At 35.7% G+C, this 13,819-nt stretch overlaps 2 non-coding genes across 2 annotated transcripts; both read right to left on the bottom strand.

The window, feature by feature from the left end:
* Nucleotides 1–2,081: 2,081 nt before the first annotated feature.
* TRNAT-CGU (transfer RNA threonine (anticodon CGU)) lies at nucleotides 2,082–2,154 on the bottom strand. The gene has a single exon. It is a non-coding gene; the product is annotated as a tRNA-Thr (tRNA).
* Nucleotides 2,155–7,346: 5,192 nt separating this feature from the next.
* TRNAT-CGU (transfer RNA threonine (anticodon CGU)) lies at nucleotides 7,347–7,419 on the bottom strand. The gene has a single exon. It is a non-coding gene; the product is annotated as a tRNA-Thr (tRNA).
* Nucleotides 7,420–13,819: the final 6,400 nt, after the last annotated feature.

Here is a 13,819-nt window from a genome sequence, read left to right as displayed (position 1 = left end):
TTTAAGAATGATGTCTGAATTTTTTTTGTGTCAGTATTAGGAAATATGCAGATGGAGATTTATTGAGGCATTCAAAAAAGAAGACTTTTTAAAGCAAAAACACCCTTTCATTGGGGAGCTTTTAAAGGAGTTTCAGCTTTATAAAGTGGCTCCTAAAGCACTTTTTAAGAGTTCTTGAAGTGTTTTTGAAGAGTTTTTTTTTTCTAAAGCTTTTTCTTTGCAACCTTTTGATTTACAGTGTCTACTTTGGAGAAAATTCCATCAGCAGAATCTGGGCAGAAACTCCAAATTTTTGAGGAGCTATGAGATTTGCAGGTGCATTTGTAGAGTTTCCACTCAGTTTCAACTAGGTGGCTATGTGCACATGATGTCTTTTTTCAGGCGGCTTCCGCCATTGGAATCATTTGAAAACCCTATCAAACATTGCTCAAAAGAATGAACATAAGCAATTCTATGTAAAACTGACTTGCTCTGTCTATGTTGAGGTTTTTGAATGTCTTTTGACCACTTCAGGTTTCTAAAAATGCCAAGCGGTTAAAAGAAGTCACATGTCCATTCTTTTAGCGTTTTCCACCAGGAGCATGCTGTGTATTTTACAATACAAATCAGTGGAAAAGCTCAATACATGCCTGGACTGCAACAAGACTTTTTTTGGAGTGTTTTGCCATTGATTTTGCTTAAAAGAGCTAACTGTTTCTTCATGTTTCAATGGAGTGAAAAATGCGACCAGAAAAAAAGACTTCACCGAAACCATGGGAAAACTTTTCAAAAAAGCTGTCTCAAAATTGTCCAGGAAACAACCAAAAAGATGACACAAAAGACGATTCAGGGGAAGAAATGTCCTACATTTCTTGAAAAGTCTTCTGCGTGAAAAACTCATCAAGTTGTCTTGAGTTTAAAAGCCGTCATATGCACATACCAGTTCCTGTTCCAAAAATTCATTAAAAAACTGAGTGTGTGTGCAGTCCAACACGTCAAACAAAACTTGTGGTTTTTGAACTCCTAGTGGTGTTTGGAAAAGTTTTGATCAAAAGTTCCTGAAAAAACCTCAGTGTGAATCTTTAGGTTATATGCAGATGGAATTTTATTAAGGTATTTAAAAACAATGAGTTTTGCAAGCAGAAACCACTTAGGAAATCACCACTTTATTAGGTACTTCTGGGAAGAGTTTTTATGTTCATGATGTGTTTCCTGGGGATTTTTTGCAGAGTTTGCAATGAGATTTTCATTCTTAAAGCCTTTTTTGCAGATTTTTGATTTGAATGTGCCTAGTTTGGAGTAGTTTTCCTCAGGATCCGCTTCACAGAAGCAACAAGTATTTTTTTTCTTTGCCACCACGTTTTTTTGAAAACCTGAAATGGATGAAAACTCTCCAAGTAATGTAATTATTACGTCTGAACATTTTTTTTCTCAGTATAATAAACCTCAGGAATTAAACTATTCAGTTTCAAAATAACACAAAGGCTCTAGTGAGAATTGAACTCACGACCCCTGGTTTACAAGACCAGTGCTCTAACCACTGAGCTATGAAGCCAGCGTCATTTTGCCCCATCTTTTGATCTCTATTTTGAACAGTGCAATAGCCATTCAGGTGCATCAACCACACAAGTCCTTTCATTTCTAGTTTGAAATCACACTCTTAGCGTAATGTCCCATCACCAACAAACCAACAACTGCTCTTGCAACGCAAAAGCATGACTTGCAAACATTCTGAAGCTTCAGTTCTAAAACTGACAACCTGTTTATTGGCAATCTGATGTGCAAAAAAATGAAATTGGATGGATTGGCAAGGAAGAGACTTCTACTGCTTGCTTAAATAAAATATGTAATTCTTTATATGACAAAATCACACATCAAGAATAGATGAAGGGTCATTAGACTCCTTAAACTCTGCTAGAGGTAGCATAAAAAAGGAATTTGACAAACATGTTACCCGAATGTCACATAGGATCAAAGTCTTATCAAGAACTTTTGAAAAGGTTGTCGTAACTTCACATAAAGTCAATCTTGAATCGCACCAACTTTATACCACTGACCAAACAGATAAGCAATTTTCATATGAGAGACAAATAGTTTTTGTAAGGCTTCAGTGAGAGTCGAACTCACGACCCCTGGTTTACGAGACCAGTGCTCTAACCTCTGAGCTATGAAGCCATTGAAAAGCAACAATTTCTCGAGCAATGTAGGGATTAGTCTGTTAGAGGTTTGGGTACGCTCAGTACCTCCTAAGGATCATTTACTATGCTACATGGGAGAAATGCAAAGAAACTGTACAAAGATTTTTCTTTAGGTACCAATTTGACATTGACATGGGAAAAATGCATATGAAAACTTACAACCCATACAAGCAATGATTGTAAGATAAGGCTTGGTACAAAAATGTAGAGAGAAGCATGATGATTTATTTATATTTTCAATTGTACCAAATTTAAGAATGATTTCATAAATTTTTTTCAGGTCAGTATTAATCTATGTGCAAATGGAGTTTTATGGAACCATTCAAACAAGATGAGTTTTTCAAGTGGAAACTTTTTATGAAAGCAAATTTTAAAGCGAATCTGCTCTAAAGTCTGTCTCCACATAGCATTAGATCTCTGGCCATGATGTTCATTTATATTTTCAATCTTGGCAAATTTAAGAATGATGTCTGAATTTTTTTTGTGTCAGTATTAGGAAATATGCAGATGGAGATTTATTGAGGCATTCAAAAAAGAAGACTTTTTAAAGCAAAAACACCCTTTCATTGGGGAGCTTTTAAAGGAGTTTCAGCTTTATAAAGTGGCTCCTAAAGCACTTTTTAAGAGTTCTTGAAGTGTTTTTGAATAGTTTTTTTTTTCTAAAGCTTTTTCTTTGCAACCTTTTGATTTACAGTGTCTACTTTGGAGAAAATTCCATCAGCAGAATCTGGGCAGAAACTCCAAATTTTTGAGGAGCTATGAGATTTGCAGGTGCATTTGTAGAGTTTCCACTCAGTTTCAACTAGGTGGCTATGTGCACATGATGTCTTTTTTCAGGCGGCTTCCGCCATTGGAATCATTTGAAAACCCTATCAAACATTGCTCAAAAGAATGAACATAAGCAATTCTATGTAAAACTGACTTGCTCTGTCTATGTTGAGGTTTTTGAATGTCTTTTGACCACTTCAGGTTTCTAAAAATGCCAAGCGGTTAAAAGAAGTCACATGTCCATTCTTTTAGCGTTTTCCACCAGGAGCATGCTGTGTATTTTACAATACAAATCAGTGGAAAAGCTCAATACATGCCTGGACTGCAACAAGACTTTTTTTGGAGTGTTTTGCCATTGATTTTGCTTAAAAGAGCTAACTGTTTCTTCATGTTTCAATGGAGTGAAAAATGCGACCAGAAAAAAAGACTTCACCGAAACCATGGGAAAACCTTTCAAAAAAGCTGTCTCAAAATTGTCCAGGAAACAACCAAAAAGATGACACAAAAGACGATTCAGGGGAAGAAATGTCCTACATTTCTTGAAAAGTCTTCTGCATGAAAAACTCATCAAGTTGTCCTGAGTTTAAAAGCCGTCATATGCACATACCAGTTCCTGTTCCAAAAATTCATTAAAAAACTGAGTGTGTGTGCAGTCCAACACGTCAAACTAAACTTGTGGTTTTTGAACTCCTAGTGGTGTTTGGAAAAGTTTTGATCAAAAGTTCCTGAAAAAACCTCAGTGTGAATCTTTAGGTTATTTGCAGATGGAATTTTATTAAGGTATTTAAAAACAATGAGTTTTGCAAGCAGAAACCACTTAGGAAATCACCACTTTATTAGGTACTTCTGGGAAGAGTTTTTATGTTCATGATGTGTTTCCTGGGGATTTTTTGCAGAGTTTGCAATGAGATTTTCATTCTTAAAGCCTTTTTTGCAGATTTTTGATTTGAATGTGCCTAGTTTGGAGTAGTTTTCCTCAGGATCCGCTTCACAGAAGCAACAAGTATTTTTTTGCTTTGCCACCACGTTTTTTTGAAAACCTGAAATGGATGAAAACTCTCCAAGTAATGTAATTATTACGTCTGAACATTTTTTTTCTCAGTATAATAAACCTCAGGAATTAAACTATTCAGTTTCAAAATAACACAAAGGCTCCAGTGAGAATTGAACTCACGACCCCTGGTTTACAAGACCAGTGCTCTAACCACTGAGATTTGAAGCCAGCGTCACTTTGCCCCATCTTTTGATCTCTATTTTGAACAGTGCAATAGCCATTCAGGTGCATTAACCACACAAGTCCTTTCATTTCTAGTTTGAAATCACACTCTTAGCGTAATGTCCCATCACCAACAAACCAACAACTGCTCTTGCAACGCAAAAGCATGACTTGCAAACATTCTGAAGCTTCAGTTCTAAAACTGACAACCTGTTTATTGGCAATCTGATGTGCAAAAAATGAAATTGGATGGATTGGCAAGGAAGAGACTTCTACTGCTTGCTTAAATAAAATATGTAATTCTTTATATGACAAAATCACACATCAAGAATAGATGAAGGGTCATTAGACTCCTTAAACTCTGCTAGAGGTAGCATAAGAAAGGAATTTGACAAACATGTTAACCGAATGTCATATAGGATCAAAGTCTTATAAAGAACTTTTGAAAAGGTTGTCGTAACTTCACATAAAGTCAATCTTGAATCGCACCAACTTTATACCACTGACCAAACAGATAAGCAATTTTCATATGAGAGACAAAGAGTTTTTGTAAGGTTTCAGTGAGAGTCGAACTCACGACCCCTGGTTTACAAGACCAGTGCTCTAACCTCTGAGCTATGAAGCCATTGAAAAGCATCAATTTTTCGAGCAATGTAGGGATTAGTCTGTTAGAGGTTTGGGTACGCTCAGTACCTCCTAAGGATCATTTACTATGCTACATGGGAGAAATGCAAAGAAACTGTACAAAGATTTTTCTTTAGGTACCAATTTGACATTGACATGGGAAAAATGCATATGAAAACTTACAACCCATACAAGCAATGATTGTAAGATAAGGCTTGATACAAAAATGTAAAGAGAAGCATGATGATTTATTTATATTTTCAATTGTACCAAATTTAAGAATGATTTCATAAATTTTTTTCAGGTCAGTATTAATCTATGTGCAAATGGAGTTTTATGGAACCATTCAAACAAGATGAGTTTTTCAAGTGGAAACTTTTTATGAAAGCAAATTTTAAAGCGAATCTGCTCTAAAGTCTGTCTCCACATAGCATTAGATCTCTGGCCATGATGTTCATTTATATTTTCAATCTTGGCAAATTTAAGAATGATGTCTGAATTTTTTTTGTGTCAGTATTAGGAAATATGCAGATGGAGATTTATTGAGGCATTCAAAAAAGAAGACTTTTTAAAGCAAAAACACCCTTTCATTGGGGAGCTTTTAAAGGAGTTTCAGCTTTATAAAGTGGCTCCTAAAGCACTTTTTAAGAGTTCTTGAAGTGTTTTTGAAGAGTTTTTTTTTTCTAAAGCTTTTTCTTTGCAACCTTTTGATTTACAGTGTCTACTTTGGAGAAAATTCCATCAGCAGAATCTGGGCAGAAACTCCAAATTTTTGAGGAGCTATGAGATTTGCAGGTGCATTTGTAGAGTTTCCACTCAGTTTCAACTAGGTGGCTATGTGCACATGATGTCTTTTTTCAGGCGGCTTCCGCCATTGGAATCATTTGAAAACCCTATCAAACATTGCTCAAAAGAATGAACATAAGCAATTCTATGTAAAACTGACTTGCTCTGTCTATGTTGAGGTTTTTGAATGTCTTTTGACCACTTCAGGTTTCTAAAAATGCCAAGCGGTTAAAAGAAGTCACATGTCCATTCTTTTAGCGTTTTCCACCAGGAGCATGCTGTGTATTTTACAATACAAATCAGTGGAAAAGCTCAATACATGCCTGGACTGCAACAAGACTTTTTTTGGAGTGTTTTGCCATTGATTTTGCTTAAAAGAGCTAACTGTTTCTTCATGTTTCAATGGAGTGAAAAATGCGACCAGAAAAAAAGACTTCACCGAAACCATGGGAAAACTTTTCAAAAAAGCTGTCTCAAAATTGTCCAGGAAACAACCAAAAAGATGACACAAAAGACGATTCAGGGGAAGAAATGTCCTACATTTCTTGAAAAGTCTTCTGCGTGAAAAACTCATCAAGTTGTCTTGAGTTTAAAAGCCGTCATATGCACATACCAGTTCCTGTTCCAAAAATTCATTAAAAAACTGAGTGTGTGTGCAGTCCAACACGTCAAACAAAACTTGTGGTTTTTGAACTCCTAGTGGTGTTTGGAAAAGTTTTGATCAAAAGTTCCTGAAAAAACCTCAGTGTGAATCTTTAGGTTATATGCAGATGGAATTTTATTAAGGTATTTAAAAACAATGAGTTTTGCAAGCAGAAACCACTTAGGAAATCACCACTTTATTAGGTACTTCTGGGAAGAGTTTTTATGTTCATGATGTGTTTCCTGGGGATTTTTTGCAGAGTTTGCAATGAGATTTTCATTCTTAAAGCCTTTTTTGCAGATTTTTGATTTGAATGTGCCTAGTTTGGAGTAGTTTTCCTCAGGATCCGCTTCACAGAAGCAACAAGTATTTTTTTTCTTTGCCACCACGTTTTTTTGAAAACCTGAAATGGATGAAAACTCTCCAAGTAATGTAATTATTACGTCTGAACATTTTTTTTCTCAGTATAATAAACCTCAGGAATTAAACTATTCAGTTTTAAAATAACACAAAGGCTCTAGTGAGAATTGAACTCACGACCCCTGGTTTACAAGACCAGTGCTCTAACCACTGAGCTATGAAGCCAGCGTCATTTTGCCCCATCTTTTGATCTCTATTTTGAACAGTGCAATAGCCATTCAGGTGCATCAACCACACAAGTCCTTTCATTTCTAGTTTGAAATCACACTCTTAGCGTAATGTCCCATCACCAACAAACCAACAACTGCTCTTGCAACGCAAAAGCATGACTTGCAAACATTCTGAAGCTTCAGTTCTAAAACTGACAACCTGTTTATTGGCAATCTGATGTGCAAAAAAATGAAATTGGATGGATTGGCAAGGAAGAGACTTCTACTGCTTGCTTAAATAAAATATGTAATTCTTTATATGACAAAATCACACATCAAGAATAGATGAAGGGTCATTAGACTCCTTAAACTCTGCTAGAGGTAGCATAAAAAAGGAATTTGACAAACATGTTACCCGAATGTCACATAGGATCAAAGTCTTATCAAGAACTTTTGAAAAGGTTGTCGTAACTTCACATAAAGTCAATCTTGAATCGCACCAACTTTATACCACTGACCAAACAGATAAGCAATTTTCATATGAGAGACAAATAGTTTTTGTAAGGCTTCAGTGAGAGTCGAACTCACGACCCCTGGTTTACGAGACCAGTGCTCTAACCTCTGAGCTATGAAGCCATTGAAAAGCAACAATTTCTCGAGCAATGTAGGGATTAGTCTGTTAGAGGTTTGGGTACGCTCAGTACCTCCTAAGGATCATTTACTATGCTACATGGGAGAAATGCAAAGAAACTGTACAAAGATTTTTCTTTAGGTACCAATTTGACATTGACATGGGAAAAATGCATATGAAAACTTACAACCCATACAAGCAATGATTGTAAGATAAGGCTTGGTACAAAAATGTAGAGAGAAGCATGATGATTTATTTATATTTTCAATTGTACCAAATTTAAGAATGATTTCATAAATTTTTTTCAGGTCAGTATTAATCTATGTGCAAATGGAGTTTTATGGAACCATTCAAACAAGATGAGTTTTTCAAGTGGAAACTTTTTATGAAAGCAAATTTTAAAGCGAATCTGCTCTAAAGTCTGTCTCCACATAGCATTAGATCTCTGGCCATGATGTTCATTTATATTTTCAATCTTGGCAAATTTAAGAATGATGTCTGAATTTTTTTTGTGTCAGTATTAGGAAATATGCAGATGGAGATTTATTGAGGCATTCAAAAAAGAAGACTTTTTAAAGCAAAAACACCCTTTCATTGGGGAGCTTTTAAAGGAGTTTCAGCTTTATAAAGTGGCTCCTAAAGCACTTTTTAAGAGTTCTTGAAGTGTTTTTGAATAGTTTTTTTTTTCTAAAGCTTTTTCTTTGCAACCTTTTGATTTACAGTGTCTACTTTGGAGAAAATTCCATCAGCAGAATCTGGGCAGAAACTCCAAATTTTTGAGGAGCTATGAGATTTGCAGGTGCATTTGTAGAGTTTCCACTCAGTTTCAACTAGGTGGCTATGTGCACATGATGTCTTTTTTCAGGCGGCTTCCGCCATTGGAATCATTTGAAAACCCTATCAAACATTGCTCAAAAGAATGAACATAAGCAATTCTATGTAAAACTGACTTGCTCTGTCTATGTTGAGGTTTTTGAATGTCTTTTGACCACTTCAGGTTTCTAAAAATGCCAAGCGGTTAAAAGAAGTCACATGTCCATTCTTTTAGCGTTTTCCACCAGGAGCATGCTGTGTATTTTACAATACAAATCAGTGGAAAAGCTCAATACATGCCTGGACTGCAACAAGACTTTTTTTGGAGTGTTTTGCCATTGATTTTGCTTAAAAGAGCTAACTGTTTCTTCATGTTTCAATGGAGTGAAAAATGCGACCAGAAAAAAAGACTTCACCGAAACCATGGGAAAACCTTTCAAAAAAGCTGTCTCAAAATTGTCCAGGAAACAACCAAAAAGATGACACAAAAGACGATTCAGGGGAAGAAATGTCCTACATTTCTTGAAAAGTCTTCTGCATGAAAAACTCATCAAGTTGTCCTGAGTTTAAAAGCCGTCATATGCACATACCAGTTCCTGTTCCAAAAATTCATTAAAAAACTGAGTGTGTGTGCAGTCCAACACGTCAAACTAAACTTGTGGTTTTTGAACTCCTAGTGGTGTTTGGAAAAGTTTTGATCAAAAGTTCCTGAAAAAACCTCAGTGTGAATCTTTAGGTTATTTGCAGATGGAATTTTATTAAGGTATTTAAAAACAATGAGTTTTGCAAGCAGAAACCACTTAGGAAATCACCACTTTATTAGGTACTTCTGGGAAGAGTTTTTATGTTCATGATGTGTTTCCTGGGGATTTTTTGCAGAGTTTGCAATGAGATTTTCATTCTTAAAGCCTTTTTTGCAGATTTTTGATTTGAATGTGCCTAGTTTGGAGTAGTTTTCCTCAGGATCCGCTTCACAGAAGCAACAAGTATTTTTTTGCTTTGCCACCACGTTTTTTTGAAAACCTGAAATGGATGAAAACTCTCCAAGTAATGTAATTATTACGTCTGAACATTTTTTTTCTCAGTATAATAAACCTCAGGAATTAAACTATTCAGTTTCAAAATAACACAAAGGCTCCAGTGAGAATTGAACTCACGACCCCTGGTTTACAAGACCAGTGCTCTAACCACTGAGATTTGAAGCCAGCGTCACTTTGCCCCATCTTTTGATCTCTATTTTGAACAGTGCAATAGCCATTCAGGTGCATTAACCACACAAGTCCTTTCATTTCTAGTTTGAAATCACACTCTTAGCGTAATGTCCCATCACCAACAAACCAACAACTGCTCTTGCAACGCAAAAGCATGACTTGCAAACATTCTGAAGCTTCAGTTCTAAAACTGACAACCTGTTTATTGGCAATCTGATGTGCAAAAAATGAAATTGGATGGATTGGCAAGGAAGAGACTTCTACTGCTTGCTTAAATAAAATATGTAATTCTTTATATGACAAAATCACACATCAAGAATAGATGAAGGGTCATTAGACTCCTTAAACTCTGCTAGAGGTAGCATAAGAAAGGAATTTGACAAACATGTTAACCGAATGTCATATAGGATCAAAGTCTTATAAAGAACTTTTGAAAAGGTTGTCGTAACTTCACATAAAGTCAATCTTGAATCGCACCAACTTTATACCACTGACCAAACAGATAAGCAATTTTCATATGAGAGACAAAGAGTTTTTGTAAGGTTTCAGTGAGAGTCGAACTCACGACCCCTGGTTTACAAGACCAGTGCTCTAACCTCTGAGCTATGAAGCCATTGAAAAGCATCAATTTTTCGAGCAATGTAGGGATTAGTCTGTTAGAGGTTTGGGTACGCTCAGTACCTCCTAAGGATCATTTACTATGCTACATGGGAGAAATGCAAAGAAACTGTACAAAGATTTTTCTTTAGGTACCAATTTGACATTGACATGGGAAAAATGCATATGAAAACTTACAACCCATACAAGCAATGATTGTAAGATAAGGCTTGGTACAAAAATGTAAAGAGAAGCATGATGATTTATTTATATTTTCAATTGTACCAAATTTAAGAATGATTTCATAAATTTTTTTCAGGTCAGTATTAATCTATGTGCAAATGGAGTTTTATGGAACCATTCAAACAAGATGAGTTTTTCAAGTGGAAACTTTTTATGAAAGCAAATTTTAAAGCGAATCTGCTCTAAAGTCTGTCTCCACATAGCATTAGATCTCTGGCCATGATGTTCATTTATATTTTCAATCTTGGCAAATTTAAGAATGATGTCTGAATTTTTTTTGTGTCAGTATTAGGAAATATGCAGATGGAGATTTATTGAGGCATTCAAAAAAGAAGACTTTTTAAAGCAAAAACACCCTTTCATTGGGGAGCTTTTAAAGGAGTTTCAGCTTTATAAAGTGGCTCCTAAAGCACTTTTTAAGAGTTCTTGAAGTGTTTTTGAAGAGTTTTTTTTTTCTAAAGCTTTTTCTTTGCAACCTTTTGATTTACAGTGTCTACTTTGGAGAAAATTCCATCAGCAGAATCTGGGCAGAAACTCCAAATTTTTGAGGAGCTATGAGATTTGCAGGTGCATTTGTAGAGTTTCCACTCAGTTTCAACTAGGTGGCTATGTGCACATGATGTCTTTTTTCAGGCGGCTTCCGCCATTGGAATCATTTGAAAACCCTATCAAACATTGCTCAAAAGAATGAACATAAGCAATTCTATGTAAAACTGACTTGCTCTGTCTATGTTGAGGTTTTTGAATGTCTTTTGACCACTTCAGGTTTCTAAAAATGCCAAGCGGTTAAAAGAAGTCACATGTCCATTCTTTTAGCGTTTTCCACCAGGAGCATGCTGTGTATTTTACAATACAAATCAGTGGAAAAGCTCAATACATGCCTGGACTGCAACAAGACTTTTTTTGGAGTGTTTTGCCATTGATTTTGCTTAAAAGAGCTAACTGTTTCTTCATGTTTCAATGGAGTGAAAAATGCGACCAGAAAAAAAGACTTCACCGAAACCATGGGAAAACCTTTCAAAAAAGCTGTCTCAAAATTGTCCAGGAAACAACCAAAAAGATGACACAAAAGACGATTCAGGGGAAGAAATGTCCTACATTTCTTGAAAAGTCTTCTGCATGAAAAACTCATCAAGTTGTCCTGAGTTTAAAAGCCGTCATATGCACATACCAGTTCCTGTTCCAAAAATTCATTAAAAAACTGAGTGTGTGTGCAGTCCAACACGTCAAACTAAACTTGTGGTTTTTGAACTCCTAGTGGTGTTTGGAAAAGTTTTGATCAAAAGTTCCTGAAAAAACCTCAGTGTGAATCTTTAGGTTATTTGCAGATGGAATTTTATTAAGGTATTTAAAAACAATGAGTTTTGCAAGCAGAAACCACTTAGGAAATCACCACTTTATTAGGTACTTCTGGGAAGAGTTTTTATGTTCATGATGTGTTTCCTGGGGATTTTTTGCAGAGTTTGCAATGAGATTTTCATTCTTAAAGCCTTTTTTGCAGATTTTTGATTTGAATGTGCCTAGTTTGGAGTAGTTTTCCTCAGGATCCGCTTCACAGAAGCAACAAGTATTTTTTTGCTTTGCCACCACGTTTTTTTGAAAACCTGAAATGGATGAAAACTCTCCAAGTAATGTAATTATTACGTCTGAACATTTTTTTTCTCAGTATAATAAACCTCAGGAATTAAACTATTCAGTTTCAAAATAACACAAAGGCTCCAGTGAGAATTGAACTCACGACCCCTGGTTTACAAGACCAGTGCTCTAACCACTGAGATTTGAAGCCAGCGTCACTTTGCCCCATCTTTTGATCTCTATTTTGAACAGTGCAATAGCCATTCAGGTGCATTAACCACACAAGTCCTTTCATTTCTAGTTTGAAATCACACTCTTAGCGTAATGTCCCATCACCAACAAACCAACAACTGCTCTTGCAACGCAAAAGCATGACTTGCAAACATTCTGAAGCTTCAGTTCTAAAACTGACAACCTGTTTATTGGCAATCTGATGTGCAAAAAATGAAATTGGATGGATTGGCAAGGAAGAGACTTCTACTGCTTGCTTAAATAAAATATGTAATTCTTTATATGACAAAATCACACATCAAGAATAGATGAAGGGTCATTAGACTCCTTAAACTCTGCTAGAGGTAGCATAAGAAAGGAATTTGACAAACATGTTAACCGAATGTCATATAGGATCAAAGTCTTATAAAGAACTTTTGAAAAGGTTGTCGTAACTTCACATAAAGTCAATCTTGAATCGCACCAACTTTATACCACTGACCAAACAGATAAGCAATTTTCATATGAGAGACAAAGAGTTTTTGTAAGGTTTCAGTGAGAGTCGAACTCACGACCCCTGGTTTACAAGACCAGTGCTCTAACCTCTGAGCTATGAAGCCATTGAAAAGCATCAATTTTTCGAGCAATGTAGGGATTAGTCTGTTAGAGGTTTGGGTACGCTCAGTACCTCCTAAGGATCATTTACTATGCTACATGGGAGAAATGCAAAGAAACTGTACAAAGATTTTTCTTTAGGTACCAATTTGACATTGACATGGGAAAAATGCATATGAAAACTTACAACCCATACAAGCAATGATTGTAAGATAAGGCTTGGTACAAAAATGTAAAGAGAAGCATGATGATTTATTTATATTTTCAATTGTACCAAATTTAAGAATGATTTCATAAATTTTTTTCAGGTCAGTATTAATCTATGTGCAAATGGAGTTTTATGGAACCATTCAAACAAGATGAGTTTTTCAAGTGGAAACTTTTTATGAAAGCAAATTTTAAAGCGAATCTGCTCTAAAGTCTGTCTCCACATAGCATTAGATCTCTGGCCATGATGTTCATTTATATTTTCAATCTTGGCAAATTTAAGAATGATGTCTGAATTTTTTTTGTGTCAGTATTAGGAAATATGCAGATGGAGATTTATTGAGGCATTCAAAAAAGAAGACTTTTTAAAGCAAAAACACCCTTTCATTGGGGAGCTTTTAAAGGAGTTTCAGCTTTATAAAGTGGCTCCTAAAGCACTTTTTAAGAGTTCTTGAAGTGTTTTTGAAGAGTTTTTTTTTTCTAAAGCTTTTTCTTTGCAACCTTTTGATTTACAGTGTCTACTTTGGAGAAAATTCCATCAGCAGAATCTGGGCAGAAACTCCAAATTTTTGAGGAGCTATGAGATTTGCAGGTGCATTTGTAGAGTTTCCACTCAGTTTCAACTAGGTGGCTATGTGCACATGATGTCTTTTTTCAGGCGGCTTCCTCCATTGGAATCATTTGAAAACCCTATCAAACATTGCTCAAAAGAATGAACATAAGCAATTCTATGTAAAACTGACTTGCTCTGTCTATGTTGAGGTTTTTGAATGTCTTTTGACCACTTCAGGTTTCTAAAAATGCCAAGCGGTTAAAAGAAGTCACATGTCCATTCTTTTAGCGTTTTCCACCAGGAGCATGCTGTGTATTTTACAATACAAATCAGTGGAAAAGCTCAATACATGCCTGGACTGCAACAAGACTTTTTTTGGAG

Source organism: Ranitomeya imitator, chromosome 1 (genome assembly GCF_032444005.1).
Source record: "Ranitomeya imitator isolate aRanImi1 chromosome 1, aRanImi1.pri, whole genome shotgun sequence".
Lineage (NCBI taxonomy): Eukaryota > Metazoa > Chordata > Amphibia > Anura > Dendrobatidae > Ranitomeya > Ranitomeya imitator.
The sequence above is the reverse complement of the archived record's forward strand: the minus strand, read 5'-3'. Positions and strand labels throughout refer to the sequence as shown.